General features: G+C 37.7%; 1 long non-coding RNA gene across 2 annotated transcripts; it reads left to right on the plus strand.

The window, feature by feature from the left end:
• The first annotated feature begins 6 nt into the window (after positions 1–6).
• LOC123117080 (uncharacterized) lies at positions 7–3,794 on the plus strand. Of its 2 annotated transcripts, none has more exons than XR_006457282.1 (3): positions 7–2,024; positions 2,441–2,554; positions 3,428–3,794. It is a non-coding gene; the product is annotated as an uncharacterized lncRNA (long non-coding RNA). The 2 variants fall into 2 exon arrangements; XR_006457283.1 differs by having other exon boundaries at positions 7–921; positions 1,890–2,024; positions 2,441–3,794.
• Positions 3,795–8,372: the final 4,578 nt, after the last annotated feature.

The following is an 8,372-nucleotide window of genomic DNA, read 5'->3' on the forward strand; positions in this document are numbered from 1 at the left end:
TCTCTCTCTCTCTCACACACACACACACATTTTTCCTTTGAGGTTACAAACGCGAGGACTAGCTGTTGTTGCCTTGTATGGTCAAGCCACCATTGCACCAGACACGCAAATACACATTGCTCTCAGATTCTTTTGGTGGGGTTTGCAAGTAGAGAGATCGCATTTAGGAATTGTATTTTGCCATCATACAGAATGGCACAAGATGAGGCAATAGGTGTGTGGTGCAGATGCTCTCCAACCATTTGAATCTGCAGTTCTCCACAACTCATTTACAACAAAAGCCTTGAGTAGTAGCACTGATGTCACTATAAGATATAATTTTGTAAAAATCCAAATAAGCATTGTATATACAATTCAGTTCATTAAGCATAACTCAATCTATAGGCCGAATGAATTGAAACTGAAAATATAGGTGATGCACCAAATTTTTATCTAGGAAAATTGGGGCATTTCTTTTTAGCATTACTCCTTATACATTAAATATTATGTGCCAAAACAGGATGGATAGAACCATACTTTGTGCTTGCTTGAATTTAATACTTATATATCAATTCCCTACTCTAGGCTTTTCATCAGGATTAATAAGTAGTAGTGATGCATCACTTCCCTAATAGCCTACAGCTGGCAAAACTTAGGTTATGAAACATCATGTGTCAACTGTCAATTTTATAAATGTCCTTATATTATGTCATAATCTTCCGACATGATTTCAATGTTTACAGGTGTACTACAATGCAGTAAACTGATCGTGTACATTTCTTAATTTTCCATAGGACCTCTCCATCCTCGAGCCCTTCTTCTCCTCTCTCCGCGCCGTCTCGCCTCCCCTGCTCTCGCAGCGCCACCTTCCCTGCCCGGCGCTCGAGGTGCAGCAGTAGGCGCGCCATGATTTTGGATCGGGCGGATATCTTCGCCAGGAGAGTAGGAGCACTTGCTGTTAATATGAACGATCTCTCACTAAGTTTTTGTTATGACGTTGTGTGCCGATTCATGATTTAAACACGCAAAATGTTTGGTTTGCATATTTGTGCCTAGCCCTGTTACCAGCAGTGTATTTTTTGCTGTAAGAAAGACAGCAGTGCTTTATTTCTTTGACTTTTTGATCGTGTCTAATTTCTGGTAAAAGAGAGGAATTTGAGAGAGATAGACAACCTGAAGAGCTTTGAATGGTTGTTCGAGTGTGCCGCCGGCCTCCTCGCTGCTGTTGTTTGCGTAGCTGGCACGGTGTGTGGCTACTGCCGAGATAAGCGCAGTTTACTCCAGGTTTGGTGATGGTGTTGAACAACACCTTAACTGGGCCAAGGAATTTAGTAGCATTGCGGGATCATAAACCAGTTTTTCTGTTCTCTGTGCTCACATAGTAAGAACATGCTTGCAAGTTCTTTTCCCTAGGTGTAATTTCTTTTGCTGAGATAGATTAAGCCTGGGTCGAGGTGGCTGCTGTGTGCCGGTTGCCAGTACTTGTTTGTTGTAATGTCTTACCCAGTGAGATTTCTTTTCTTCTTGCCTATTTTCAGAGGTTCTGCTTGAAGATTCTCTAATCACTTTCTTTGGATTTTTTTTTCCTGAGATATGCTTTCAGGTTACTTCAATGTTACCAGACTTAAAATGTACTATCTAGCATACTAGCACGTGTGTATATGATGCCTCTTTTTATCCTTGAATGTAAGACACATGGTGTTTTGTTCCATTGTTATGCTTAACGGAAGTGATGTTCTGTTATCATATTCAAAACTATAGCTCTTTGTTTGCAGTATCTCGAAGGGAGCAATATTTTGATACTTGCTTTATAGGAATTCTCTTTCTTTGCCTAGAATTTGTGATTTATGACTGATGTCAATTCCACCTTTGTAGGTGCTTCTCAATTATTACTAATTTTGAAACTGCAGAGGAGCAGGAGATGAGGAGGGCGCCACTTGGTGTACAATGGTGCATGATGCGGCAGTTAGACCGGGAGATGAGGAGCGCGGCACTGGGTGTACGAAGGATTAGTAGGAAGAATGTTAATCACAGTGGGTGAAAAGGTATACAGTAAGCTTGAGCTTGAATGAATGTTCACTGCATGTTCATATTTGATTCCAATGCCTTTGCTTTAATATCATTGGTTTGTCCCAAGTTTATGTTCAGAGATTATGATTCAAATATTCTGTTCGGATTTCTTACAAACAAATTGTGTGATTATTGCCCAATTCTAGCTTCATCTACTATACCTTATAATTTATATATTAATTGTCGAAAATTCTGATTTAGATCATGTCAATTCCAGGCAGCAAGTACTAGAAAGCATGATCATATTTTAGGGCATTTTTCTACTCTATGCAAGAAATCTAATTTGATGGACATGCGGCCTATTTTCTCTTGATTATGTGTGGATTTTAATAGACAATCATTTCTGTAGAAGGTAACCTGATTGACACTGTTTTGTTATTTTTATGTGCAGAAAATGCGAGCTCGGCTGATTGCATACTATTTGGTTGAGTTGTTTTGTCCTAAAGATACAATCAAGCTGAAGATTTCTTTTCTATGGAAATTCACCATGGGAATCGAAATAATGGTACTCTGCACAGCCTTTACTTTCTTGCATCGATTCTTCATTCTACAAGTCACACCTTTTCTATTTGGTAAAAGAGGAGTGAGCTCATGCTTGAACTTCCACTATATATGTTAACACTTGGATACTGTATCAATCCAGTAATCATCTGATCCTTCATTGTTTTCCCTTGCATTGCCTCCTTTAACTCTTCTGGACCTTTGAAAAGAATGATTTTTCGGTTATATAATGTATCATGTTTTGTTTCGTTGTTGAGAGGTAGATGGTAAAGTAGGCTGGTATTTTCATTTTGTTCATATGCAGATATTTGATATAAGTGAATATATACCTTTTGGTAGGTGAATGTGCTCTCCATTAGTATCACTGATATATTTGAGCTTCAGAGAAGGATATCTATGCCTTTTGTTTTTGTTTTTTGAACAAAAGAGTGTTGTATGTGTATCGTTAAGGGGATGAAGCAGCAAAGTTACCTACGCAATTTAGCAGGATGTGGCTGGTACGTACAGAGTGGTTTACTTAGGTTTGGTGTTACTGCTATCTCTTTCGTTGTAAAACTGCAGAGCGGCAGAGTTTATAGATTTATCAACCATGCTTTTGGTGCCAGTAGTTTTGTATTTAAGATGTAGCTGTTGTGCAGCTCCATGTGTCTGTGTGATCTGATATATAAATATAACATAACATTCTGAAATTGATAGTTATTCTCTATATATGAGAAAGCATGATAGAGTTGTGTATTAGGGGTAAATAATATTTTCTGCTGTTTGATAAAACAGTTAGGCGGCTACCCTGTCTGTCATATATTTTGATTCTCCTTTGACGAAATTCCTATCCTTAAATGCCATTTTCTCCATGGTTTTTATGTTTTGCATTGTCCAGTACAGGATACTGAATTAACAGTTACACGAAAGTTTAGCACACACTTTTCTAAGAGACGGGAGACGGGACCACCAGTGTCATGGCCCTCTTTATCAAGGGCGTCGACAATAGGGCTACACTCACAATGAACTGGAACAGCTTCTTCCATAAGGCAAACATGAAGAAAGGGTGTACATATGCTTTCGCTTTCAAGTGCACGTCCAAGGGCCTTTGCATGATTGTCTATCCAATCTAAGCAGGTCACAATAGTCCTTTGCTACGTAACTTGGTATTACTATAAGTATTTATTGAGACTTTTATATCTGGCATCATTTTGGATCTTATGTAAAAAAATTATGACAATCCTGTTCGTATGGCTATCATCAATCCGTACTAATTTTTAGAGTGAAGTGCACTGTAGGTCCTTAAACTATTTCAGGGGTGTCACATAGGTCCTCGAACTATGAAAATCGTCATTTAGGTCCTCGAAGTACAGTAAGTGTGTCATCCAGGTCCAAAATCTCACTAACCCCCTCTAAATGGCCAGCTGGCATGGTGAACAGTGCAAAAAATAAAAAATATGAACAAAAAAATCTGAAAATCTTTGGCATCAAAGATACCCCTGGTGCGTGAATAGTAAAAATGTTCATTAATTCAAAAAAATGTTCGCGAATATGGGAAAAATATTCGCGACTGTAAAAAAGTTCACAAACAATAAATTTGAAAATATGTTCGCGAACCACAAATATTGTTCGTGGGTATGGAAAAAAATGTTCGCGAACCACAAAAATTCCTGACTTTAAAAAATGTTAGTGAACTTTTTATTAAAGTCGCAAATATTTTTTCCGAATTCATCGTTCGCGAACATTTTATTAAAGTCACGAATATTTTTTCCAAATTCATCGTTCGTGAACATTTTTTTAAAGTCATGAATATTTTTTCCAAATTCATCGTTCGCAAACTTTTTTTAAACTCGCGAATATTTTTCCCAAATTCATCGTTCGCGAACATTTTTTTAAAGTCGTGAATATTTTTTCCAAATTCATCGTTCGCGAACTTTTTTTAATTTCGCGAATATTTTTTTGAAGTCGCGAATATCTTTTTCCAAATTCATCGTTTGCGAACATTTTATTAAAGTCACAAATATTTTTCCAAATTCATCGTTCGTGAAGTTTTTTTGAATTAATGACATTTTTACTGTTCACGCGACAGGGTCTTTTCGATGACAGAGGATCTCAGTTTTTTGATATTTTTTATATTTATTCTTTGTCGTATACTGTTCATCAGGCATAGGAATTCAGGACGGTTTGCCGCGTACTGTTACGGTTACTGTTTATGTGCCAGCTGGCCAGTTAGAGCCTGTCAGGGAGATTTTGGACCTGAATGACACACTTACTGCACTTTGAGGACCTAGATGACGATTTTCATAGTTCGAGGACCTACGTGACATCCCTGGAATAGTTCAAGGACCTACAGTCCACTTCACTCTAATTTTTATATGTTTCCTTCTGTGTCTACATATTTTGATGCACACGCTTTCAATATTTGGCTTGCTCTCGGCCTTTGCGCCATGGGCGCAACTGGTCATCTAGTATATTGAATGGTTGAGATAGTTTGATTCACCAACTCATTACTTTTAAACTAATATACACAAATGTATTCTTGGTTGAAGTGGAAGTATCTTGTATCAGCTAGTCTAAGTGATTTAAGGTTGTTACCTTTGGGATGTGGCATTGACCTTTCCATTTAAGTTCTTTTCTGCGGATGTTTTTGCTTACCGTGACTCAAATGACACAAGCTGTTTCATCATGTACAAGGGACATCATACAAGGGACATTGGTAACGAAGCAAAAAGCCCTACTACATATCCTGTGGTCATACCTGAAACTGAGACACTGCGTGTGTAGGTTGGTTCCGATTACTTTTTCGGACGAGGTGATACAAAGTTATATATTGGATGGTTGAGATGTTTTATTGGTTGAAGTGGAAGTATGTTGTATTGCCTCATCTCGGTGATTTTAGGCTTGTGCCTTGTGGGATATGTTGTCGACTTTTCAGCTCTGTTTTGTGGCACTTCTTGCTTACTGTGATCCGAATGACGCGAAGGCAGTACTAAACATCAAAACTCTTTGCAGCGACGCTAGATCAGTACCCAAGACAATGCTACTATCCACCGTAAATAGAATGATGTTATTCATCAGTGGAGTATTGCATTACTGGACTGGGTTTGTACACAAAAAGTTTCAGTTAGTTGTTGATTGCACCACCCATTTATTGGAAGTTGAAGTATGCCAGAAAGTCAATGTTTCAGTCACACTGAAAGAAGGTCTGATAATGGTTGAGAGAAAATCTTTACATTATATTATACATATCATTTACATGAAAACAAACGTTTGGTTTGTTAATAACTGATCTTGCCAATGTACCATCCTTACTGTATGTAGTCATGAACTAATTTCCGTGCATGCATCCATACTAGATGGTCATGCGCGCTTTGCCGCGCCGAGAGCAGGTCCGTCTGACATTTGCTAAAAAGAACTGAAGACGATACAAACGCAAACGCTCATACATACGCACATACACTATCCCTATGAGCTTCTTCGAGAGAATGAGCCGATATATCATCTTGAGATTAACGAAGTCGTTAAAAAGCCTGAAATAAATTCGAAAAAATGCGAGCACCGGTGTCTAAATCCAGGACTTGAACTCTGGTGGGCCAGGACTTCACTGTCCTCCTAACCATTCAACCGCAGGTTGGTTCACGATAGTTAAATAATGTGTTGTTTTTTACTTACTATTGTTAATGCCCCTATTGTATTTATGGAATCTAAGTAAATGACAGAGGAAGAGAAGTAATCTAACTTTGGAAAAAACTTGTGTTGAAGTTTTTTTTCCCTAATCATATACAAGCCAAACAGGTCGTTGTGTGCCCTCGTGGAGAACAAACTGTTTTATGGAATCTCAAACCTGGTATCTTAGACCGCCAGTGAACCTACAATTCTAGCAATTCTGCAGTCAGACTGACAAGGAAAATTTGTAGTTAGGTTTGGCTATATGTAGTTTTCAATAACAACTGGCTTGAATCAAGGGGAATCCGAATAGCACCTGATTTCTGATGGACGTAGATTAAACCGTGTGTTGCAAGCAACTCAGCTGATCTGACACAATTTGACACCATACAAAATGAAATGGCTGTCATGGTCTCACCATCATACTCCCTCCATTCCATAATGTAGTGCCTATAGATTTTTGTGAAAGTCAAACTTTACCAACTTTGACCAAGTGTATAGAGAAAAGTGTCTACATCTACAATACCAAATATGTACATTCTGAAAATATAACTCACAATGTATTCAATGATGTGCATTTGGTATTCTAGACGTACCTACTTTTCTCTATAAACATGGTCAAAGTTTGTAATGTTTGACTTTTGTAAAAAACTATAGGCACTACATTATGGAACGGAGGGAGTATGTTTTAAAACTATTTATTTAACCTCTCAGTCGTTGTGGAAAAAATCAGCATGCACTCCCAAAACAGAATGAATAATATAGGATAAGACACATAAATAATGACGGTGAAGTGCTTTGCTATGTACACCAAACTGTTTATCCATCCATCTGCTTGATCAAAAATACCTTGCGAATGAATTAGACGGAAATTATAAGCTGAAGGGCAAAACCATGGGCAGGCATCTAAATTATCAGTAACTCATGAGATAGGTCCAAGAGGCTTGTAAATCCTTTAGGCCTTTCTGAACAAAAAGACGTCACTGAAAAAGGGTTGGGCAGACATCAATTTTTGTTACTTCTGTGATCGGGGCTAAATTTGTCCGCTTGCACGTGCAAACTTTCATGGAAGTCATCTATTCCCTCCATTTCTAAATATAAGTTTTTTTTACAGATTTGAATGAGGACTACATACGGATGTATCTAGACATATTTCAGAATATACATTCATTAATTTTCCTCCGTATGTAGTCCGCATTGAAATGTCTAAAATGACTTATATTTAGGAACGGAGAGAGTATTATACAGCACTGTAGAACCACATGAGCTTCTTTCTCTCCGGATCGTGATCCTCTTTCGAGTTTCAGACATTCAGACAGAGAAGAATCATTATTTAGATGGCATGCATGGCATTCAAATAAATTCAGATGGCGTCCATGCATCTTAGATTCTAACGCCGCAACAAAATTATCAAGAGAAGTGCAGACTTTTGTGTTAAGAATTATCCCATATGTACTATACTGAGATGCACTACGTGGGCATATAGTAAAGCATAACTGAATTCAAAATGATCTTATTGCAAATGCTAGCTTGCATTTGTTACTTTGTAAACAGCTGAGATTATTTCATATTTCCCTCAATTTTTTAATATAATCAAGAGGTTAGTAGGAGTTAAAGTCTGAAACGTCAAGAAATAGAGAAACTGTCAGATACGCTACATCATCAACTCACCTCACTTCTTATGTTTTCATCGTACGGAAGAAACAGTAACCCTACCAAAGACTTGGATAACTCCGCCAGGTGATATCCATAATTTGACTGAAACAAAAATATTATATAGCAAAAAATGGAACTTGTAATAAATTCACCTTCCCATTATTAACGGATGGATTGCTGCATGATCTCATAATCACCTTCGTAATAACATTTCTTGTTGTTCAGTGTCCCAGGCTAGAACTCCCATGACAATGAAAGATAGTTTCGAATGAAGCATGCAAATATTTCTTACTCACCACCGTAAACCTGGGAAAGTGAAAAATGAGTGGTCAGAGTTGCGAAGATCGGAAACCAAATTGCTCTACTGTTAAGACTACTTAAATACTGAGATGAAAAAGAACTTGTAAAGAGTAAAAACGCCAAATCGTATTGTATATTTGAGTCCCTAAGGATGCAAGGTCCTCAGCATCTTGGTACATGGAAAACAATCGAGTATAATTTTTTTGAAAGAAATCTAGTGT

This window comes from Triticum aestivum, chromosome 5B (assembly GCF_018294505.1).
Source record: "Triticum aestivum cultivar Chinese Spring chromosome 5B, IWGSC CS RefSeq v2.1, whole genome shotgun sequence".
Classification (NCBI taxonomy): domain Eukaryota; kingdom Viridiplantae; phylum Streptophyta; class Magnoliopsida; order Poales; family Poaceae; genus Triticum; species Triticum aestivum.